The sequence below is a fragment of the Gadus macrocephalus genome, chromosome 10 (assembly GCF_031168955.1).
Source record: "Gadus macrocephalus chromosome 10, ASM3116895v1".
NCBI classification, from domain to species: Eukaryota; Metazoa; Chordata; class Actinopteri; order Gadiformes; family Gadidae; genus Gadus; species Gadus macrocephalus.
The window spans coordinates 2,689,359-2,698,790 of record NC_082391.1 but is presented as its reverse complement, the minus strand read 5'-3'; the positions used below and the strand labels follow the sequence as shown (position 1 = coordinate 2,698,790).

Genomic DNA, 9,432 nt, shown 5'->3' with positions numbered 1-9,432 from the left:
ATGGATATAAGAAGAGAGACCCGCAGTGAATTCAACCCGGTCAACTTGACATCGGGTAGGTGCATGACAGTGGTACTGTAAAACTTCAATAGCCCAGGCTTTTATTTGTTTCAATCACTGAACTTTCGAACAAAACTCTTGCTCAGCAAAAATGGGAAATACTATCAAATGTATTATTTAAACCAGTATGAATATTAGTAGCCTGTTAGTTGCCTCGTAACGTAAGTTACGGATGTAACTATGGATCTGTGAGACCGAGGGATGACCCTACGTCACTACGGTCTAAAAAGGAATGAGTACGTCGTTCTGCCTATCGCCGAGATCATATGTCAAAAATCGTCATGCCCATGACATCCGGAAGCAGAACGTCCCGCGCTTGTAAATAGCATGGATTGCTACCGGTTCGTCCTCCTACCTTGATCGCCTAAGGCTGAGCGACAGAAGATAGTGACGGTCATCCCTCGGTCTCACAGATCCATAGTTACATCCGTAACTTACAATCTGTATCGACCTCACTCTGACCGTCACTACGGTCTAAAAAAGGATGACTAATACCAAAATGGTTGTGAAGAACGTATTGTTAAAATTGTTAAAAATTAATTGTTAAAACCTCACTCGGTCATGGACATGAGGCCCGTTGTTCGTGCCCTGGTGGAAAGAAGAAATGGCCGAAGCGTAGACTTTCACCGTACTAACCGCCTTGCCTTGGTCCAGCTGGGACTGCAAAAAACGCAGCACGTGAGGCACAGGGCAAGCCGCTGTTGGCTCAATATCCATACTCTGGCACCAGCCTGAGAAAAAATCTCCATCTGAGCGCATAGCTGGCTCTAGTAGATGGAGCCCTAGCGTTGTTGAGTGTCTCCCGAACAGACGCATCTAAACGCTCAGTGTCGGGCTCTGTACGGGCCAAACCCAAAGGCGCAGGGCGACCGGGTTCGGATGCCATATCTTCCCGCCTAATTGTGCCAGCAGGTCTGCCCTGCTCGGCAACTGCCATGGCTGACCCTGCAGTAGCTGGAGCAGATCTGAAAACCAGGGTCTCGCTGGCCAACATGGGGCAACCAGCAGGACTGTGTGTTGGCCCTCCTTGATCCTGTGCAGAACCTGAGGGATGAGAGGGATCGGAGGGAAAGCGTAGAACAAGCCTGTCGGCCACTCTTGCAATAGAGCATCCAGGCCCAAACTGCCCCCCTGCCCCCTGAGAGAGTACCACTCTGGGCAGCGCAACCTCGTAGCGCATCCAGATCTGTTTGACAACGTCTGTGTGCAGTCTCCACTCTCCCGGGAGTGATCCCGTCCTGGAGAGCATGTCGGCCGCACTGTTTGCTACGCCCGGAATGTGCACAGCCGTTATCAAGGCAAGTCGAGGCCATGCCCACGTCAGTAGTTCCTCTGCCACCTGGAGGCATCTCTGGGACTTTGTCCCCCCCTGGTGATTGACATGATACACCGCTGAGGTGTTGTCCGATCTCACCAGAACGTGGTTGCGCTGTATCGCTGGCAGGAATCGCTGAAGGGCGAATGGCCTTCAGTTCGAGGACATTTATATGCTCTGACGTCCACGGAGGTTGCCAAATGCCCCTTACCGAACGTCCTGCAACTTATTGGTGTCGCGCACTACCTGCTCTCGAGAGGGGGTGCAAATAAGCAGATGCTAGTGAGTGAGGTCAAGTCGTTCAACCCCCCGTGCCTGGAGTGGGGCTAGTGCGGCGGAGACCACCCATCTGAAAACCCTTGGGGCCAGAGAGAGGCCGAAGGGGAGGACCTGGAACTGGAACGCCCTGCCCTGGAAGGCAAACCGGAGGTATGGCCTGTGTTCCGGGCTGATTGGGACATGGAAATAGGCGACCTTTAAGTCCAGAGACGTAAACCACTCCCCCCGCTGAATTGACCTTATCACCACTGCGGTGTGGACCATTTTGAATGGCAACACCTTGAGGTACTGATTCAGGGGCCTTAGATCGAGAACAGGCCGCTCAGCTGCGGACAGCCAGCTAGGGTGCGCTAGTGCTCTACCAAACAAGCAAAAAAAAGACGATTTACAGTCCAACGTTAAGTGATCTGCACGTTAACGTAAGATAGTTAACTACACAGTCCACACTGATCCACAGGGACCCAAAGGCGCCTGTACCCGTGGGTTACGATCTTGTGGCTGTGTGCTATAGCTCTGAAAATACATCAACGTCTTACCTGGTCGGGTGAGGCGTTCAATGTAAAGAGGACGAACCGGTAGCAATCCATGCTATTTAGAAGCGTGGGACGTTCTGCTTCCGGAGGTCATGGGCATGACGATTTTGACATATGGTCTTGGTGATAGGCAGAACGATGTACTCATTCCTTTTTAGACCGTAGTGACGGTCAGAGTGAGGTCGATACAGATCCGTAGGTTACCTGGCAATCGAATAACGCCTGCACGCATGCTAAAACAAACACACACACACACACACACACACACACACACACACACACAGGCGGAGTGGTAATCGGGCGAGTCGTGAGAATACCCGGTGGGCCGTCAACGTTTCGGGGCCGCCGGGCTGATTACTGCGGGATAACAATGTTGCGTTTATAAAAGTTCCTTGCAGCGCCGTCCGGTGGCCTGAGCCGTGCAACCGCAACCTCTCACTCACTCACACACAACGCATACAATCTGTCTACGTCGCAACCAAGTCGATTTTGTCTAGAGGGGAGTAACTGAGCGCCCCCTCCCGAAGTGGTACAGCCCAGGTCGGCCTTGAACTGCGATTGGTCAGAAAGACATAACAGCTAATGTCAACATTGAACTCTCGTGCAGGCTCGAACAGAGTGACACACAAACACACACACCCACCCACCCACCCACCCCCCCCCCACACACACACACACACACACACACACACACATTTAAGGAGTTTTTCACCCGCTCCGTATCCAGCTTGTTCCACGCTTAAAGCACCCGGGCTACAAGTATGCGGCGAGCTGGGGCTCTCATGTTCCCCCCTGCGGTGTGTTCCTTGTCCGCAACCCCTGCCATCCAGTTGTCATACATTCATGCAGACTGGCTTTGAACGGCTGATTCCATTGATGTACTTTGTGTGTGCCTTGTTTTTCAAGTTCATGAAATAAATGCGTGAATTTATTGTTTGTTTTATCAATGAATGTTTTTTAATGAAAAATTGTCACTTGGAGATGCCGGGGATTGAACCCGGGGCCTCATACATGCAAAGCATGCGCTCTACCACTGAGCTACATCCCCACTGAAATACTAAAGGAAAAGGACAAAATATAAATAAGATATAAATGAATACTCCTTTGACGTGACCAATCATGCAGACTGGCTTTGAACGGCTGATTCCATGGATGTACTTTGCGTGTGCCATGTTTTCCTGCCGATGTGGCGGCTTGCAAATTGTATTCTCTATACATAGCGCATCAGGTCGATATTGCTGTTTAGTGCTGCTTGCACAGATTCAGGAGACCCGCAGTGAATTCATCCCGGTTGAATTCATTGGGTAGGCGCATGACAGTGTTTATTTGGCTACAAGCTTTTCTAATCTCTCATCTTGGCTGCTAGTGTATGTGGTGCACTTCCCTATCCTTAACGTAAACATTAACATACTCAGGAGGCCTGCCCCGACGTGAGTCAGGCATAACGATTGGTCTTTTCTTTCCTTCTCAAACTACGGTACAATTGCATATTTCATCAGCCCGGTTTTCTAATTTTCTGGGCAACAGCCCCGAATGTTTTCAATTGCTAGCGACGCCCCTGGTCACAGTTAACACATGCAATCTGTTTAACCCAAAGAGGGGAATCTGAGTCCATGGCGAGCTTGGGCTTTGCGTGTGCCTTGTTTTTCAAGTTCATGAAATAAATGCGTGAATTTATTGTTTGTTTTATCAATGAATGTTTTTTAATGAAAAATTGTCACTTGGAGATGCCGGGGATTGAACCCGGGGCCTCATACATGCAAAGCATGCGCTCTACCACTGAGCTACATCCCCACTGAAACTCCAAGGGAAAAGGACAATATATAAATGAGATATAAGTGAATAAGCCTTGGACGTGACCAATCATGCAGACAGGCTTTGAACGGCTGATTCCATGGATGTACTTTGCGTGTGCCGTGTTTTCCCGCCGATGTGGCGGTTTTGCTGTTGAGAGCTTAAATAAATGGACTATATAAGTTGACTATGAACAATTATTGAAGTTAAACATTTTGTTCAGCAAATTTGACAACTGACAGATGCAATATTGTAGCCAGTGAAAACCGCAAAATTCTGACGTGTAAATTCATGGCCAGATTTAGAATCATTTGTCGCAAAATGTTGCAAATTGAATTCTCTATGCATAGCGCATCAGGTCGATATTGCTGTTTAGTGCTGCTTGCACAGATTCAGGAGACCCGCAGTGAATTCAACCCGGTTGAATTCATTGGGTAGGCGCATGACAGTGTTTATTTGGCTACAGGCTTTTCTAATGTCTCATCTTGGCTGCTAGTGTATGTGGTGCACTTCCCTATCCTTAACGTAAACATTAACATACTCAGAAGGCCTGCCCCGACGTGAGTCAGGCATGACGATTGGTCTTTTCTTTCCTTCTCAAACTACGGTACAATTGCATATTTCATCAGCCCGGTTTTCTAATTTTCTGGGCAACAGCCCCGAATGTTTTCGATTGCTAGCGACGCCCCTGGTCACAGTTAACACATGCAATCTGTTTAACCCAAAGAGGGGAATCTGAGTCCACGGCGAGCTTGGGCTATGCGTGTGCCTTGTTTTTCAAGTTCATGAAATAAATGCGTGAATTTATTTTTTGTTTTATCCATGAATGTTTTTTAATGAAAAATTGTCACTTGGAGATGCCGGGGATTGAACCCAGGGCCTCATACATGCAAAGCATGCGCTCTACCACTGAGCTACATCCCCACTGAAACTCGAAGGGAAAAGGACAATATATAAATGAGATATAAGTGAATAAGCCTTGGACGTGACCAATCATGCAGACTGGCTTTGAACGGCTGATTCCATGGATGTACTTTGCGTGTGCCGTGTTTTCCCGCCGATGTGGCGGTTATGCTGTTGAGAGCTTAAATAAATGGACTATATAAGTTGACTATGAACAATTATTGAAGTTAAACATTTTGTTCAGCAAATTTGACAACTGACAGATGCAATATTGTAGCCAGTGAAAACCGCAAAATTCTGACGTGTAAATTTATGGCCAGATTTAGAATCATTTGTCGCAAAATGTTGCAAATTGAATTCTCTATGCATAGCGCATCAGGTCGATATTGCTGTTTAGTGCTGCTTGCACAGATTCAGGAGACCCGCAGTGAATTCAACCCGGTTGAATTCATTGGGTAGGCGCATGACAGTGTTTATTTGGCTACAGGCTTTTCTAATGTCTCATCTTGGCTGCTAGTGTATGTGGTGCACTTCCCTATCCTTAACGTAAACATTAACATACTCAGAAGGCCTGCCCCGACGTGAGTCAGGCATGACGATTGGTCTTTTCTTTCCTTCTCAAACTACGGTACAATTGCATATTTCATCAGCCCGGTTTTCTAATTTTCTGGGCAACAGCCCCGAATGTTTTCGATTGCTAGCGACGCCCCTGGTCACAGTTAACACATGCAATCTGTTTAACCCAAAGAGGGGAATCTGAGTCCACGGCGAGCTTGGGCTATGCGTGTGCCTTGTTTTTCAAGTTCATGAAATAAATGCGTGAATTTATTGTTTGTTTTATCCATGAATGTTTTTTAATGAAAAATTGTCACTTGGAGATGCCGGGGATTGAACCCGGGGCCTCATACATGCAAAGCATGCGCTCTACCACTGAGCTACATCCCCACTGAAACTCGAAGGGAAAAGGACAATATATAAATGAGATATAAGTGAATAAGCCTTGGACGTGACCAATCATGCAGACTGGCTTTGAACGGCTGATTCCATGGATGTACTTTGCGTGTGCCGTGTTTTCCCGCCGATGTGGCGGTTATGCTGTTGAGAGCTTAAATAAATGGACTATATAAGTTGACTATGAACAATTATTGAAGTTAAACATTTTGTTCAGCAAATTTGACAACTGACAGATGCAATATTGTAGCCAGTGAAAACCGCAAAATTCTGACGTGTAAATTTATGGCCAGATTTAGAATCATTTGTTGCAAAATGTTGCAAATTGAATTCTCTATGCATAGCGCATCAGGTCGATATTGCTGTTTAGTGCTGCTTGCACAGATTCAGGAGACCCGCAGTGAATTCAACCCGGTTGAATTCATTGGGTAGGCGCATGACAGTGTTTATTTGGCTACAAGCTTTTCTAATGTCTCATCTTGGCTGCTAGTGTATGTGGTGCACTTCCCCATCCTTAACCTAAACATTAACATACTCAGGAGGCCTGCCCCGACGTGAGTCAGGCATGACGATTGGTCTTTTCTTTCCTTCTCAAACTACGGTACAATTGCATATTTCATCAGCCCGGTTTTCTAATTTTCTGGGCAACAGCCCCGAATGTTTTCGATTGCTAGCGACGCCCCTGGTCACAGTTATCACATGCAATCTGTTTAACCTAAAGAGGGGAATCTGAGTCCACGGCGAGCTTGGGCTTTGCGTGTGCCTTGTTTTTCAAGTTCATGAAATAAATGCTTGAATTCATTGTTTGTTTTATCAATGAATGTTTTTTAATGAAAATTGTCACTTGGAGATGCCGGGGATTGAACCCGGGGCCTCATACATGCAAAGCATGCGCTCTACCACTGAGCTACATCCCCACTGAAACTCGAAGGGAAAAGGACAATATATAAATGAGATATAAATGAATAAGCCTTGGACGTGACCAGTCATGCAGACTGGCTTTGAACGGCTGATTCCATGGATGTACTTTGCATGTGCCGTGTTTTCCCGCCGATGTGGCGGTTATGCTGTTGAGAGCTTAAATAAATGGACTATATAAGTTGACTATGAACAATTATTGAAGTTTAACATTTTGTTCAGCAAATTTGACAACTGACAGATGCAATATTGTAGCCAGTGAAAACCGCAAAATTCTGACGTGTACATTTATGGCCAGATTTAGAATCATTTGTTGAAAAATGTTGCAAATTGTATTCTCTATGCATAGTGCATCAGGTCGATATTGCTGTTTAGTGCTGCTTGCACAGATTCAGGAGACCCGCAGTGAATTCAACCCGGTTGAATTCATTGGGTAGGCGCATGACAGTATTTTTTTGGCTACAAGCATTTCTAATGTCTCATCTTGGCTGCTAGTGTATGTGGTGCACTTCCCTATCCTTAACGTAAACATTAACATACTCAGAAGGCCTGCCCCGACGTGAGTCAGGCATGACGATTGGTCTTTCCTTTCCTTCTCAAACTACGTTACAATTGCATATTCCATCAGCCCGGTTTTCAAATTTTCCCGAGGGAGAAACACCCGAACCCCCTTTTAAAATGACTAACTTCTGGGCTACAGCCCCGAATGTTTTCAATTGCTAGCGACGCCCCTGGTCACAGTTAACACATGCAACACATGCACACACACACACACACTCATAAGGAGTTTTTCACCCGCTCCGTATCCAGCTGGTTCCACGCTTAAAACACCCAGGCTACTTGCATGCGGCGAGCTGGGGCTTTGCGTGTGCCTTGTTTTTCAAGTTCATGAAATAAATTCGTGAATTCATTGCTTGTTTTATCAATGAATGTTTTTTAATGAAAATTGTCACTTGGAGATGCCGGGGATTGAACCCGGGGCCTCATACATGCAAAGCATGCGCTCTACCACTGAGCTACATCCCCACTGATATTCTAAGTGAAAAGGACAGGATATAAATAGGATATGAATGAATAAGCCTTGGACGTGACCAGTCATGCAGACTGGCTTTGAACGGCTGATTCCATGGATGTACTTTGTGTGTGCCGTGTTTTCCCGCTGATGTGGTGGTTATGCTGTTGAGAGCTTAAATAAATGGACTATATAAATTGACTATGAACAATTATTGAAGATTAACATTTTGTTCAGCAAATTTGACAACTGAAAGATGCAATATTGTAGCCAGTGAAAACTGCAAAATTCTGACGTGTACATTTATGGCCAGATTTAGAATCATTTGTTGCAAATTGTATTCTCAGAATGTATTCTCAGAATTGTATTCTCATAGCGCATCAGGTCGATATGCTGTTCAGTGCTGCTTGCACAGATTCAGGAGACCCGCAGTGAATTCAACCCGGTTGAATTCATTGGGTAGGCGCATGACAGTGTTTATTTGGCTACAGGCTTTTCTAATACACACACACACACGCATTTATTTCATGAACTTGAAGCCTGGTTTTCAAATTCCTGGGCTACAGCCCCGAATGTTTTCAATTGCTACCGACGCCCCTGGTCAGAGTTAACACAAGCAATCTGTTTAACCTAAAGAGGGAAATCTGAGTCCATATTTCCCTTTTCTTTATAGATCTGTATTATTCTGCCACTGCACCTCTTCATCACATTCTACTGGTCCGGGTGTTGTAAAAAAAAAATAGGCAAGATTGTTTATTTTGACCTTAATAAAAGTCTTGAATATTCTCGTGGAATTAGTTTTGGGATTGATCTTTTTAATGTAAATCGGTACAAGACGCTTCATAATGAGTCTAAAGAACACAAAGTCCGTAGCAGGATGAAGTTCCGATTACAACTCCAAACAAACTCTTTGGAGTCAGATGTTGGACCGAACACTTATACGTAACCAGGCCTGTGTTACCACCAAACACTCGCTTTGCTTATGGCTTCAAAGAAGTGAAAGACAAGGGCTGGAATTTTTGGAATTACTTTCTTTTGTTGGAGATAGATAGAGAGGAAAACCTAATTTAGAACAGGACATAGTGTGTGTGTGTGTGTGTGTGTGTGTGTGTGTGTGTGTGTGTGTGTGTGTGTGTGTGTGTGTGTGTGTGTGTGTGTGTGTGTGTGTGTGTGTGTGCGTGCGTGCGTGCGTGTGCGTGCGTGTGTGCGTGTGTGTGTGTGTGTGTGTGTGCATGTGTGTGGGGGGGGGGTTGTTCGCAGACAAAAGCAGAGAGTTCTTACTCTGTAGAAGACGAAACACACAGAATGGAGAAGGAAGGACTAAAGAGTAGCCTTTGTTTCGGGGTCCGTATGGGACGCTGGCACTGCCACACTTCTTTTGGTCGGGAACCAAAGGAGCTAATTAAATAACTCAACTCTGCATAATTCAAAGAGGTTTATTTAAATGAGCTGCTCTGATAAAGAATGTCTCTGGAATGGCTTTTAGCGAAGCAGCGCTCCACTTAGCTTCCTTTCGGCCGTCGATTGGAAAGCCCCCGAGTATTTCTGTCCATCTACGAGATGGCACACACACACGCTCACACACACACACACATGCTCACTCACGCACACACAGACACACACACACACGCGCACACGCACACACACATACACGCACACGCACACAC

General features: G+C 45.9%; 6 non-coding genes across 6 annotated transcripts; all 6 read right to left on the bottom strand.

Moving 5' to 3' along the window:
- Positions 1 to 3,163: 3,163 nt before the first annotated feature.
- trnaa-ugc (transfer RNA alanine (anticodon UGC)) lies at positions 3,164 to 3,235 on the bottom strand. The gene has a single exon. It is a non-coding gene; the product is annotated as a tRNA-Ala (tRNA).
- Positions 3,236 to 3,909: 674 nt separating this feature from the next.
- trnaa-ugc (transfer RNA alanine (anticodon UGC)) lies at positions 3,910 to 3,981 on the bottom strand. The gene has a single exon. It is a non-coding gene; the product is annotated as a tRNA-Ala (tRNA).
- An 852-nt stretch (positions 3,982 to 4,833) lies between these two features.
- trnaa-ugc (transfer RNA alanine (anticodon UGC)) lies at positions 4,834 to 4,905 on the bottom strand. Its single transcript has one exon. It is a non-coding gene; the product is annotated as a tRNA-Ala (tRNA).
- Positions 4,906 to 5,757: 852 nt separating this feature from the next.
- Positions 5,758 to 5,829, bottom strand: trnaa-ugc (transfer RNA alanine (anticodon UGC)). Its single transcript has one exon. It is a non-coding gene; the product is annotated as a tRNA-Ala (tRNA).
- An 851-nt stretch (positions 5,830 to 6,680) lies between these two features.
- On the bottom strand, positions 6,681 to 6,752 carry trnaa-ugc (transfer RNA alanine (anticodon UGC)). The gene has a single exon. It is a non-coding gene; the product is annotated as a tRNA-Ala (tRNA).
- A 955-nt stretch (positions 6,753 to 7,707) lies between these two features.
- trnaa-ugc (transfer RNA alanine (anticodon UGC)) lies at positions 7,708 to 7,779 on the bottom strand. The gene has a single exon. It is a non-coding gene; the product is annotated as a tRNA-Ala (tRNA).
- Between the last annotated feature and the right edge of the window lie 1,653 nt (positions 7,780 to 9,432).